Source organism: Bos indicus x Bos taurus, chromosome 14 (assembly GCF_003369695.1).
Source record: "Bos indicus x Bos taurus breed Angus x Brahman F1 hybrid chromosome 14, Bos_hybrid_MaternalHap_v2.0, whole genome shotgun sequence".
NCBI classification, from domain to species: domain Eukaryota; kingdom Metazoa; phylum Chordata; class Mammalia; order Artiodactyla; family Bovidae; genus Bos; species Bos indicus x Bos taurus.
Window position 1 is genome coordinate 72,367,647 of NC_040089.1, and position 14,958 is coordinate 72,382,604.

Here is a 14,958-nt window from a genome sequence, read left to right on the forward strand (position 1 = left end):
GAAAACACCTTATTTAATATATATAGATGATTTATTAACATTGAATGGCAACAGCACTAAAACTCATGCCTGAGTGAAGATTATCTAACACACATATTGATATTTTCTCTGCAAGATACATCACAGCCTTCCTGTGCTTAGGAATACTACACAGAACTTTAGCATCGTGCTTGAGACCATTATAAATAGTGAAATAGCCCCACACACATATCCACAAAAAAAAAAACAAACAAAAAAAAAACCCATACACAAAATGCAAAGAACATGGCTGCAAAAAAGACTGCAAAAAGAATACTTGCATACAGTATGAGAATTGAATCAAGAAGGCAGGGCATCACTATGAACTCTGACATGAGGTGACTCAAATTTTGCCCCTCTGTGCCTGTCTGTGATCAATCCTGAAAGTACCACTTGTACTCCTCTGGGGATTGTAAATAAATTTTGGTGGGCAGGTGAATTTGCAAATATGAAATCAACATATAATCAACTGGACTTTAAATCATTCAAGAGGATAAGAGACCTGGAGATATAAGCAGAGTGAGACCCCCCTAGAGAAAAGGAAGGAAGAGGAGCTTGTGAATGTTCTGGAGCAGAGAGAAAGAGAGACGAGAAAGTCAGAGTCTTTGAGGCCAAGGAAGGGGAAGGATTTGGGAAACAGGATGCATTTAGTAATGTGTAGGGCTACAGATTCTACAATGAGGCAGGAAAATAGGGTTTAGATGTGTCTGTTCTACAGTGATGACTTCAGGGGGAGTGGTTTCAGTTGTGTGGACAGTAGCCACTAAAGTAACTGGATTCCTGCACGGTGCTAGTCAGAGAAGGAGTGGAGAGGCTCTCAAGAGGTTTTCTGAACCTGGAGAAACTAGGCAGCAAAAGTCATTCACTTATTCAACAAATATATATTGAACCCCACTATGTACCAGACATTACTGAAGCACTGGGCACAGAATCATACACGAAGTAGGTAAAGCTTTTGTCTGCCTGGGGTCCCCATTTAATAGATAAATGAATAGAGCATCATATCATGTCAAATGCTGAAAGCGCTATGAAGAAAAGTAGAGCAATATAAAAGGAAACATATTGATGGAAGTTGCTATATTTAGCTAACAGGCGGAAGTTGGACAGAAATTCAAGGAAGCATGGGAACAAGTCATAGTCATATCTTGACAAGCGGCCTCCCCGATAAAGACAACTTTAAGTACAAAAGCCCTTCCTCCTGCAGGACTTGCTCATTTATGTTCCAGAAACAACCAGGTCGCCAGAGCACAAAAGTTGAACCCTGTGTATGAGACAGCAAAAGAGACACTGATGTATAGAACAGTCTTATGGACTCTGTTGGAGAGGGAGAAGGTGGGAAGATTTGGGAGAATGGCATTGAAACATGTATAATATCATGTATGAAACGAGTTGCCAGTCCAGGTTCAATGCACAATACTGGATGCTTGGGGCTGGTGCACTGGGACGACCCAGAGGGATTGTATGGGGAGGGAGGAGGGAGGAGGGTTCAGGATGGGGAACACATGTATACCTGTGGCGGATCCATTTCGATATTTGGCAAAACTAATACAATATTGTAAAGTTTAAAAATAAAATTAAATTAAAAAAAAAATAAATAAAAAAGTTGAGCCAAGTGTCAAGGGCCTTTAACTATAGTGTCTTAGCTTGAGCTGCTGTAACAGCATTCTGTAGCTGGGTGGCTTAAACAACAGACATTTATTTCTCCTATTTGGGAGGCTGGGAAGCCCACAGTCAAGGTGCAGGCAGATTCAGTTCCAGTGAAAGCCCACCACCTGCCTTATAGACAAGCACTGTCTATGTCCCCACGTGGTCTTTTCTTGGTGCGTGTGCATGGAGAAATTTCTCTCTCCCTTATTCCTAGCCTGTATTTATAATTAGGGCACTAATCCCATTATGAGGAGCCCATCTTCATGACTTAATCTAAACCCAAAATGAACTGAAGGTCGCTCCATCCTGTCCAACTCTTTGCGACCCCATGGACTGTAGCCCTCCAGGCTCCTCTGTCCATGGGATTTTCCAGGCAAGAATACTGGAGTACTTTGCCATTTCCTTCTCCAGGGGATCTTCCTGACCCAGGGATCGAACCCAAGTCTCCTACATTACAGGCTACAGGGGAAGCAGGAACACCCAAAGGCCCCACTTTCAAATACTATCACATTAAGGTTAGGCCTTCAACATATGACTTCTAGTGGGGCACAAACATTCAGTCCTTAACACACGGCAATCCAGAGTAGGACAGGAATAGCTGGCAGAGGTAGAAAGGTTTCAGGGGACAAGTTAAACTTGAGTCAAACTTTATTAGAAAAAATTAAGTTATGTGCACAGAAGTAGTAGGACAAATAATTTGTGTGTAGGGGTAGAGGTGAGGGAGAACAGTTAAAAGAACACAAGCAAAGGTAAAAAGACACATAAAGCCAATCTGGCTGGCAGGGAACATCAGTGTAAGGGGGATTGGGGAGCAGACCTCAGAGATTAGGTAATCTGAGTACAGGAAAGCTTGAAAGCCAAACTAATGAGGAGCCGTGGAGATTTCTGAACAGCCCCATGTTAAATAACCAGGTGTTTTGGAAAGCTGAAGATGACAGTGACATATGTCAAGGATGAATGGAAGAGAAAATATTCAGAGGCAGGGAAACAAATGAAGAGATTATTAAAGTAGCCCAGCTGGTCTATGATAAGGTCTATGAGTAAGCTTCTTGCTCCTGGAGTATAAAGACAGCAGCAAACATTATGAAAGGACAATGGTCAAGGTTTAGAGACTTAGCAGTGGGAAGGAAACACTGAAAGGATCATGACACCCTTGACAGAAGAAAAAGAAAAAACACAGGAGAAGATTTGGTTTAGGGGTTGGGTGAAGAGAGAGGTTATCGTCATATGAGATGGAGCGGTGCCACAGTATTTGAACATGGTAATTCAGGAGAGGGATCTTAAGATAGGGTAAAAGCCCTGTCTGATTCATTCTGAGTTATCAACAGCCTAAATAAGGGGCTTCCCAGGCATGGTGCTAGTGGTGAAGAACGAGCCTGCCAATGCAGGAGACTTCAGATGTGGATTCGAGACCCAAGTCGGGAAGTTCTCCTAGAGGAGGGCATGGCAACCAGTTCCAGTGAGCTTGCCTGGAGAATCCCCATGAACAGAGGCGCCTGGAGGGCTGTAATCCATACGGTCACAAAGAACTGGACACAACTGAAGCAGCTTAGCATGCATGCACCAGCCTATGCACGGTATCTGAAATGCTATAATAAATGACTGTGACACGAGCAAAAAGTAATTATGCCATGACCTGGAGCTTGTTTGATGGAGGAAAGCAGTAAGCAAAGCACTGAAATTTGGAATGTGACAGTAATTGGTAGAAAGAGAAAGAAAAAGAAAACAGAAGAGCAATCACAAAAAAGTCTAGAAATTTCACCAAGTTATGCTAAGCTCCTTAGAGAATAGAACCAAGTGGATTGGAATTCCCAATGGAAATTCGAGGCTTGAAAGTGTAGAGGCTGTAACTGGGCCCACAGGGAAAACATACCGTTCACCGCCTTGTTGTTTAGGTCCCATTAGAATAATGTAAGTAGATGTCACTTTGGGAAAAGAAGAATCCCTGCAGTTCTCAGAAACAGGTGAAAGGGGTGCATTTTTCAGGAGATCGTCCCTAAATAGCATCAGAAGAACTGCGAGCTTTCTGCCCCGCCTCCCTCCACGGATGCAGGGAGAATTTTACATTGCTCTTGCACAGCTTTATTTAGGACTGGAGGAAAGCCAACTGTCTATTGTTCAAGTTCACATTTTAGTTGATGATGGAAATTCACACATTCTGTATGAGGCCATCCTGAGGAGCAGTCCTCAGCTTGGGACTTTGGCAAAAATACTATATTCTAGGACAAACATGCTTTCCAGAGAGGCAAAGATTTTTCAAAACAAACAAACAAATCAGCCAGCCAGAAAATGGATCTTTGTTTTAAGTGTTTACCACAGGGAAGATAACTGCTGAAAAGTTTGAGAGTAGTAATAAGCATAATTTCCTCCACTGATTATTTTGTACAAAAGACAAAACCCACCACACTGCCCTGACATTTTTCTGTGATTGTTGAGGAAGACTTACTTTGCTCTTCATAAGCCAGGATTTCTTAAAAAAAAAAAGAAAAAAGTCAGGATCTTGAAAAGGAAAATCTCCAGTATCAAAGTATATAAAAAAAAATCTTGAAAATTCAACATGAATTGAGGGAGGGACACGAGCAGGTCTGGAACCTTCAACATGTGCTTAACCTTAGCTTTGTAAAGTTACTATTTCTAAGACTGGCAAAGAAAAAGTAAAATGTGGTACATTGTCACCTCCAAAAGAAAACCAACCCTACCCATCCCATCTGCATAGACAGCTAGCCACTCTGTGTAAATCACTCCGGTTCCAGTCTTTGTGAGCATTTATTACTACCAGTAGGTGTTGACTGACTTACTGTTTACTATCTGCTTTGCTTGAGCTTATTATTGCAGTCTCCAAGAGACTTCTCCTTGTCCACTTCTCCGTTTCTAATACTGTTGTAGCCACACATTCTGGGAAGCAAACTCACTCAGAAGGACAATGCAGACAGAGTGGAGTGCAGTTTATTATGCCGGCAGGCCCAAGGCAGAGTCTCCTCTTAGCCAAGGACCCCAACCAGGTTTTGTGAAAACCTTGTGTACCCAAAGTGTATAAGGTTCCCTCAAACTAGTTTGAACAAAGGAAAAAGAAAGATACAATAAAAGTTAACCCGTGATCATATGCCTTAAGCCTAGGTAGTTAACAGTGGACAATTATCAATAGGCCTGTGGTCATACCCCAATAAGCACAATAGAATGTCTGATTCTATTCGGTTACAGAGATAATTAAGGTATTAATTAGGGTATTCTTTCAGGCTACAGAGAACCTGGGGCTCTTCCTTCTAGGGGCTTGGTTTTCCAGTTGGCTTGTCGTTTCCACAGATACTGGGCATATAGCTCAAAGTCCACAGTCCGGCCCAAGATGGAGTCCTGCATTCAAGATAGAGACTGTTCTGTTTCCTTCTTCAATACCACATTTCTGGCACATAGTAAGTGCTCAATAAAAACCCATTGAATAAATGAAAATGAGTTGTTCTAAACTTGTACTCTTCTTTCTCTTCCGTCCCAAATTCACATAGCAATTCTGTGTATATAACTTATATACATAGAAATATAACTAAGACTTCCCTGGTAGCCCGGTGGTTGAGAATCCACCTGCCAATGCAGGGAATACCGGTTCGATTTCTCGTCCTGGAAGATTCCACATGCCATGGAATGAGCATGAGGCAACTGAGCTCGTGCACCACAACTGCTGAGCCTGCACAGCAAGAGATGCCACCTCAATGAGACGCTCACATATAGCAACTGGAGCGTAGACCCTGCTAGCCACAACTAGAGAAGCCCTCGTGCAGCAGTGAAGACCCAGAGCAGCTGTAAATAAATTAACAGTAAATAAAAGAAAGAGATTAAGCCTTTCAAATAGAGAGCCTTACATAACTTGGAGAGTCAGAATGAGTATGCATGAGTTATAGTTCTTGCAGCTGACACTGAATTTATCCTGTTACATTTACACTAAGAATGGCTTGAGTTGCTAAGGCAACTCTCCCATTTATATTAAATGAGATAATATATACACCCAGCATGACTTAGGTGCTTAATACATGTTAGTTTCCTTTCCAATGTATGTACTTTTACTATTCATTGTACATTTTAGATTGGAAATCAAAAGCTTATCAGAAAAACATTCAGAGGAATCCCACAAAAACGAAATAAGAAAGAGGAGTCGGAACCCTCCAGTTGACTTTAGGGTTGCTGCCTCATTTCACTAAGCATGACCTGATTTCTTTTAGTTCCTGGAAGTGTCTATTGTCATCGTACTTCTAATATGCTTCTAGTTCCTTCTAAGAAAAGCTCCATAGAATTCTGCCATAGATTTAAGCAAATCTTTGCGATGACAGCTCAAAGGGTATTGAATTCAAAATACTCTAATCTTTTTCCACACACTGCTTTGTATGTAGGGGGGGGGGGGGAAAGAGCCCTAATAGACTCTCAATTCAATATATACCATTTCCCAGCACTTCATTCCATGAAGATATTCTTACTAAAACTCAACAGCTTTTTAAATATTACACTTGTTCTAATTCCATGTAATACACTGAACTATGAGTTAGTTCAAATAAGACCTAAAATAGAATTCCATTTTCTTTGCTCATACCTACTCTTAATTGCATAGAACAAGTTTATACCATGTTTGTCCAACTGAGACAAAAGGTAGACAGAATAATTAAAAATAAAACAGTCAAACATTACATTGGTAATTTCACTTTCTATGGTGCTTGGGGTTTTGTTTTGTTTTATCAAACAAATCAGGTTTGGAGGAACAGTGAGTTTAAAGGAATAACCTCAGTTTGAAAATGTTACACAGGTTCTTCCAAAGAAAAGACGGGGCTTTGTCTCCGAGAATAAGCCCTGGGTAGTGGGATTTGAAGGGAATCTGCTTCCCTTTTTGGGTCATTTTAGAAGCAGCTGGAATTGTTTCCTTATCTGTAAAAGGAGTTTGTTTAGACAATCACAAAACTCCCTAATTTTTCTAAATGCCGTGAGTCTGTACATGACTTCTTAATTAGTCTCAATCGGAACTATAATACTGATCTGGAACAGCTCTTTCGAGGGACTGTAACTCTGAATCACTTCAGTATTGAGAAACAGTTTGACACATTCAAGGTAGTAAAAGGTACTACCTATGCGCCAAAACCGTTTCCTTTAAAAAGTGAACTCTGCTTTTCTATTAAGGAATAATTGGAGACCGAGAGAACTGAGAATTCAGTTATTAATTAACTACTACAGTCCATAGGGTCACACAGAGTCAGACACAACCGAAGCGACTTACACACTCATGCACGCATGCACTCACCAATAAATTTATATGCTGGTTTGGGGATTTATATTTCTACTTATTAAAATTATTTAATAAAACTCCATAATATTTTAAATGATGTTTTAAAATCTTTATAAGGGCTTCCCTGATAGCTCAGTTGGTAAAGAATCCACCCACAATGTGGGGAGACCTGGGTTTGATCCCTGGGTTGGGAAGATCCCTTGCAGAAGAGAAAGGATACCCACTCCAGTATTCTGGCTGGGAGAATTCCATGGACTAGTCTATGGGGTAGCTTAGAGTACGACTGAGTGACTTTCACTTTCACTTTAAAGTCTTTATAGACTACTGTTTCCAACTTTTAGTGTTTAGAATGATTCTTCTTTTAAAATTATATAAATGATTCTGCAAAGAACATCTTTCCCATAAATTTTTATTTTGCATTTCCATACGTTTCCTAGGAAGACATGCTTAACGGGCAATTTCAAAGTCTTATCTAAAAATCTATTTTTACTGCTTCTCTGTGGAATAAAAAGCATTAATAACATACTAGAAGTGGGAAAATGATGGCATGAATTGCGAATATATTTCTCTAGCCTAAAAGTTGTTCAGAGGTGTACCCAATCACTCGGTAAGACATGATTGTCACTCAGTCTTGTACTTCACTCATATACCAGAGGATATAACCCAATCCTCTTATCAGATTCATTCTCCTCTGGAGATCTGGAGATGACAAAATAAGCCTTGGTTCAAAAGATACTTTTTTAATAAACTGTGTTCTGAACAAAGTTGTTGACAAAAAAATGTATTGGAATTCTGCAGCTATGCAAAACTATTTTTTGATATATATAAATGTAAACCCACTGAATAAATTGCCTGTGTAAATTGAATTAGGCTGGAAGCAAATAATACAGAGGCTCTAGTATACTTTTTATCAGTATATATATATATATATATATATATATATATATATATATACTCTGCTTCATAGTTAATAGAAAAAATCTGATTGTGTTTATGCATAAAACAATTGCACAAAGTAATAATTATATTTTAAGAACTTTTGCACAATTCTTAATTGTTAATAAACATATGCTGCTGCTGTTAAGTCACGTCAGTTGTGTCCAACTCTGTGCAACCCCACAGATGGCAGATGGCAGCCCACCAGGCTCCTTTGTCCACAGGATTCTCTAGGCAAGAACACTGGAGTGGGTTGCCATACTGGCAATCTATTTGAACAATGATATCACAGGAAATATACCCAATATTTTTCATTCAATAGATAAAACTTTCAGGATTTTCCTTGGCCATTATATTGGCTAGTTTCCCTTGAAAACTAGAATATCATTGTGTGACCAGCAACAATAATCAATAATCATTTCAGAAAATGCGTTATCAGAACTCATATTTTGTTATCTTTCATCCTAAATCCTATGCATTTCTATTGAAATTGCAATTAACTTTTTTAGGGCAAAAGTTTTTATGATAATAAAATAGTAAACCCATATTAAAAATTGCAAATTATAGAAATGAATAAATAAGAAAATAAGGTATCACCCAAAATCACACAGCACAGTGATATCCTTATAAACATTGTTCCATAATTATTTCTTGTCTTTTTTCTATAGGTTTTTTCTTTTACAATTAATATGTCAAAGTATCTTCTAACTTCTTCCCTATCTATTCTTCTTTTAATACTTGTACTCAAATTGTATATCTAATTTTTGTGCTGCATTTTGCTTAACATTCAGTTCAGTTCAGTTCAGTCACTCAGTCGTGTCCAACTCTTTGTGACCCCATGAATTGCAGCATACCAGGCCTCTCTGTCCATCACCAACTCCCGAAGTTCACTTAAACTCACATCCATTGAGTCAGTGATGCCATCCAGCCATCTCATCCTCTGTCGTCCCCTTCTCCTCCTGCCCCCAATCCCTCCCAGCATCAGAGTCTTTTCCAATGAGTCAGCTCTTCACATGAGGTGGCCAAAGTACTGGAGTTTCAGCTGTAGCATCATTCCTTCCAAAGAACACCCAGGACTGATCTCCTTTAGAATGAACTGGTTGCTTAACATTACTGACAATTAAAAGCATTTTTATGTCATTAAAGCAGTTTTCATTTATAATTATTACATAAATATTCTATCGTACCATTGTGCCATAATTTATTTTCTCTAATTTACAATATTAAGAAGATTTTATTTTTCACTCCATGTTGCAATAAACATTCTTGTTTTCAACTTTTTCTTTTACATTTCTTATTAATTCCTAGGTATAGATTCCTATAAGTGGAATTAAGGGTCACAATGTATAAATGGTTCAAGGCTTCTCAAACAACTGTGGTATCTACTGATTTTCCTGATTAAATGTTGATGAAAATAATGGTTATAAAATGCATATTAAAATTTTTTTTAATTTCAACATTAATGGAGTTATTAGTATATACATTAAGAAATACAGAGATATCCAATTTTTAGAAAATTTCAGGTATTCACTGAGTTCTCACTCCAATAAAATGCCTCGTGAGTGATAGATTTCATTCTGTCAGGAGGTTCACATACCCGTGTATGGCCCAGGCTGACATAATATGTCCTATATGCAAGTCGGTTGTTTAGAGTCCCTTGAAAACTAGGAAAAGACAAAGAGCATTGCTATTTCTCAGCATTAAACTGTTGTATTTTCATGAAAGCATCTACCATTTTGAAAAAGAGGTATTGGACACATTCGATACTGAGTCAAATGTGTCAAGGTTACTTTGTGTGTTTGCTTTAACTTCCAGTTTCCCTGTGTTTCTCCTCAAGTATCCACGACCCAAAGATAAGAAGGGCAGAGCCACGACCCGAAGATAAGAAGGACAGAGCAAGAGTGCATTTCTGTGGCAAAGTGAGCAGGAAAGCCAAGCAGTGGTGTTTGGGAATCTAAATCAACCAGATTTTAATCTAAGTCTTAACACTATTTTATACAAAAGGGTAGATATGTCCTTATCCATTTAAGAAAATTAAGTGATGCTTATCTCAAAATTTTTATTCTCCAAATAAATATCTTTTTGACATAGTTTTGCTCATCTCATGAAAAATTTAATTGATAAAATTTCATACTGTTTTCCCTTCAATAATCCTCAGCACTATAAACTGCTTAAGGGAATGGGAGTCAAGTTGAACCACCTGGATTCAATTCTCAACTCCACCATTTACCAGCTAGGTGGCACAGGGCAGGTCACTTACTTGCTGTATGCCTCAGTTTTGCCATCTCTAAAACAGAGGTAATAATGATGGCTACTTCTTAGGCCTACTCTGAGAATTAAATGAGTTAATACTTACAAGGCACTCAGACCACTTTGATTTTCTGTCACATAGCATCTAGGGCTAGCAATCATTATCAATACCATAGATATTATAAAATGCAGGATCCTAGATATACAACACGTGACATATACAGGATTTAAAAGTATAAAAGGTTAAGATATATAATAATATGGTGTGGCATAAAGTTAGGGGTCAAATGAATGTTACAGGTAAAAGAAATTATAAGACTGCCATGGAAGAAGAAATTAATAAAGGACAATGTTCTGTGAGTGATCTCAGAGAGAAGATGGGACATACCTTTGAAGAAGAGGGAAGACTTGGCAGAAAGTTTGAAGGATATTTTGGACAAAGGATATTTTGAGAAGCTACTGATATATTCTTGGAACAATGAATAGGCGAGTTGAGCAAATACTAAAATGGCTCATCTAGAAAAGAACCAGAAAGTGGAGGGCCTGAAATAGTAAACCACTTGAGAATTTGATTGCCTATAAACACCTGGGAACCACAGAGGATTCTGAGAAGGACAAACGGGAGTAAAAGGTAAAGGAGAATAGTTCATCACTAATTTTCAAGATGATTTTAATTGAGAAATAATAGAAACAAAAATAGAATTTTAAAAAATATGATCATGAAACTATTGAAATATTCCTGAAAAGAAAATTCTGGGATATTCATATGGATAGAGATCTGCCACTAATATTCTTCCTCTCTGGTAATTCTTATTTCTTTGTAAAACTTAACATAGAAATAATCTTGAATTGTTCAGTTTAGTTAACTGAGCTTGGTTTCAATTTTTTTTTTCCTTTCCTGAAAGTAGAGTTCTAAAAATTTTGCTAAACTTCTCCTTTAATATTAGCCCTTATACAATCAAGAGAGAATAAGAGTTTAAGAGGTTTAATATAGATAATTTAAGAACTCATATAACAATATTTTATTTATAGTTCAGTGACAGCACAAATAGAGTTGTATATTTAGTATACAACTATTTTCTAGATTTTAGAATTGTAGGAGTGCTTCTGAGGCTTATAAAAATTAAGGGTTGTGGTTTTTTTTTTTATAAACAAAGAGTTGATTATTTGGTTAGCAGATGACCCACAAGGCTAAGATCTTAGAGACTGACTATGAGTTTTCAGATGCCCTTGGGAAATTTGAAAAATGGCTCATGATATTAAAACACAACCAACTGAGAGCTACCTCTAGGAAAAAGTATGGAATATTTATCTTAGCAAATCTTAAAGAGACAGTAAGTGATCAACTGTCTTTTTCTAACACAGAGGATTTGGTAGTTGGTGTAACCTTTTACAACAACTCAGAATAAACACTGGCCAACATTGCTAAACAGAAAAAAAAAAAAGTCAAGATAATTATGGCTATAAGAATATTAACTATAATATATATAATATTCTGTGCTTTTTCATACAGTTTCTTAAATGGAATTTTCTTTTTGCTAGTAAGGTGAATTTCTTTCACCTGAAGAGTCTATTACCTTAAAAGTGTAAAGAAATTGGCATACAGGACATAGATACACGCCTATTTTTCAAGTCCAAAAGAAGCCTTGTAGGTATAATTCATTCTGTAAATGAGTTGAAAGGTTATTTATAAATCTTTCTGTTATTGTGATTGTGTGATATTATAAAATTTTGCTGTTAAATTACTATATGACCCTGGAAATTCTCTCCAAGCCACTGAACCTCAGTTTCCTAATCTATAAATGAAGGTAAAAACAGCCAGAGAGTGATGAGGGCACATTCCATTAAGTACTTATAAAGCTTTTTGCAGAACATAAAACACTGGTAATCACTTCCCTAGCAAGAACTCACTTGCTGTAAAATGATGTAACTCGCTCCATCCTTTAGAAACTGTTCAGGCCCAGTGGCATTCTCTTTCCTGAATGCATTGTGTGTTCAACTGCATCCTCCCTTCACCTGGCAGATTCTGAAACCAAATGAATGTTTGATTACTGTGACACTTCTCATCTAGGGTGAGCCCATATCAGCTAGGATAATAAGAGTCCCAATTAGGCTGAAATTTTCCAAGGATTATTTATGTTTTTGCTAATACGGAAGATTCTTTGAAGGGCTACGGTTGCTCTCCATTCACCGAGTCTGAGAACTGACTCCATTCTCTTCATGTTCCACTTCCCTTTCTCCCCATCATCCGTTTTTAGTCTTTCTCTGATATGCCCAGACTCTGAAAACCAGCACCAAGCCCCAGAGTTTCCTCTTGATGAAAGCCCTGATAGTCCAACCTTGCTCTGCATTTTCAGTCTGCCATTTGCTAACATATTACATGACCAGCTGAGCCACCGAGCTAGAATAAACAGAATGCACTTTAGCATACAGGGATATTTTGCAAAAGATATATTCTCAAGTCTTGGAAACTTAACTGTGTGTTACCATATTGTCTTCCTTATGCTCCTTCTGTTTCTTAATTTCACACATCACTCCATTCTTTGAAGTAATTTTCCTCCAATGTGTTAAGAAACTGAGTCATGTCCTAAATTCTGCGGGAAAAAAAATGGAGAGAGTGGGAGGAGGTTTAGATCTGCAAAGAGCAATCTTGTTTTCTTTCAATAAATTAATCAACCTGGTCATTTCATATATGAGCTAATGGCGGGAAAAGTGCTTTGAAAACTTCAGAGCCAGACCAATATGTATTATTCCAGGATTCCTTTTCAGCTGTGGGCTACAAATGGGTCACACGCCAGTCCTTTTGTTCATACCAGCCTCGTTTTAGGTGAAGTGGAGTCTTTGAAGTTCTCCAGTTAAAGGTATTTCTGCTTCAATAGGTCACTTTAAGCTTTGAGTGGTATAGAGGTCCTCATTTGCAGGAAGATGACCCTTATGAACACTGTTCAAACTCAGGATCTGAGAATGATCCTCTGAATCAGTTGATCAGAAAACCAAAGGCTATCTCCATGGATGTTAAAATGTTTGTTTATGGTATATCAGTGGCTTTGGTAGTCATGCAGCGTGTTGGCCTTTCAGGCTAATATTCTTTCCCTGAAACAGCTTTTTTAAATAATGGAGTCTTTCTGATGTCAGAAATAGAGAACTGAGCTATATCTAAAAACTGTTACTGAAGCCGGTAAATTTTTTCACCTTCATAATTCTGTATTTCTCAGCTACATTCTGTGCTGTCCTGACATATGTTAATCAATGCATTTGTTACCACACAGTTTGACTATTGCATTTCTCTGGTGGCTGGCTTATCATCGTCTATAATTATTTCAACTCCAATTAATTCTGAACTTCTTTGCAAGGTTATTTACTTGCTTTGAGCAATAAGACAACAGGACACCTCTTCGATTTCTAAGCATCTGGTCAACTGCAAATTGAATTCACTGCCCTCTTCTTTGCCTGAGCAGTCTATTTCCGTGACCCTTCTCACTAGATCACTGATATTAGTGGTCAGTGACCTGCTGATTGAGAAAAAAAAAAAATGCTAGTTGAGAGAAATACTCTCACCTTGAGTCTTAAAGGCTACAGAAACAACAGTAAAAGTTCACTAAAACTGATGAGGGAACAGAGGGAAAACAGTGATGGTGGTGTGTCCATCCACGAATATAAAAAGAGCATCAGTCCATCTCGGACCGGGACCCAGCCTAGGGAAATAAGAGAAATCTATTATGTCCCAACTGCTCTAATATCATTTGTTCCTCTCATAGCCACTGTGGTTCTTGAGAGGTAAGAATTAGTACTCCAAAACAGGAAGGCAAAGGGAGCCTCTGAGAGGGAAAGGACACATTTGCTGAAGGACTCACAGCCGGTGAGTGGCAGTGCCCAGACCGGAATTCTGGCTTTCTGGATCTCCTTAATACCACCGCAGAAGTAACAAACAAAACTTTAAGACGTTTATGAGTTGGGAAGAGTGGGATAGTGCGACCAGGAGGTATAAACTGCAAGGAATGAGAATCAAGAAGAAACAGGTCAGACCTCCCGGGTGGCCCAGTGGGTGAGTCTGCCTAGCAAGGCAGGGGACACAGGTACAAACCCTGGTTCCAGAAGATTCCACATGCTGCGGGGCAACTAAGCCAGTGTACCGCCAACTCCTGAAGGCCACACCCTCTAGGGCCTGCGTGCTGCAACTACCAAAGCCTGCACACCCTAGAGCCCATGCTATACAAGAAAAGAAACCACCGCAATGAGAAACGGGGGCACTGCCGCTAGAGTAGACCGTGCTCTCCGCAGCTGGAGAAAGCCAGTGCTGAGCAACGAAGAACCAGTGCGGCCAAAAGTCAATACACAAATAAATGAAGTGTAACAAGAAAGAAGAAGAAACAAGTCCTCAAGCACAAGTCCTAAATCAAGGATGCTGATTGATAGGCAATATGGAGATGGTTCTAGATGGGCCAATGATCTTTTTCTGTAAGGAGGTGGATAGTAAACATTTTCAGCTTTGCAGCCCATAGTCTCTGTCTCAACTCAACAATGCCCTTGTAGTACAAAGGCAGCCACGGTCAATATGTAAAACAAAAGGGTATGGATACGTTCTAAGAAAATTTATTTAATAAAAACTGATATGACTCTTGGGTCATAGTTTGCAAACCCCCAGTGTAGATCATTATTCTCTGTCTGCAGGTGTGGGAAAAGGTGGGCAACATTTTAATCATTACAATCATAGGAACTCAGACAGAGCTACTGGCACTTAGTAGATCCTAGCCAGGGATGCTAAAGATCCTGCGAAGATCTTGGGGCAATCTCATCTAAAACAGAATTTCCCCACCCTTGTGACCATATCCCCATTGAGGAGCACT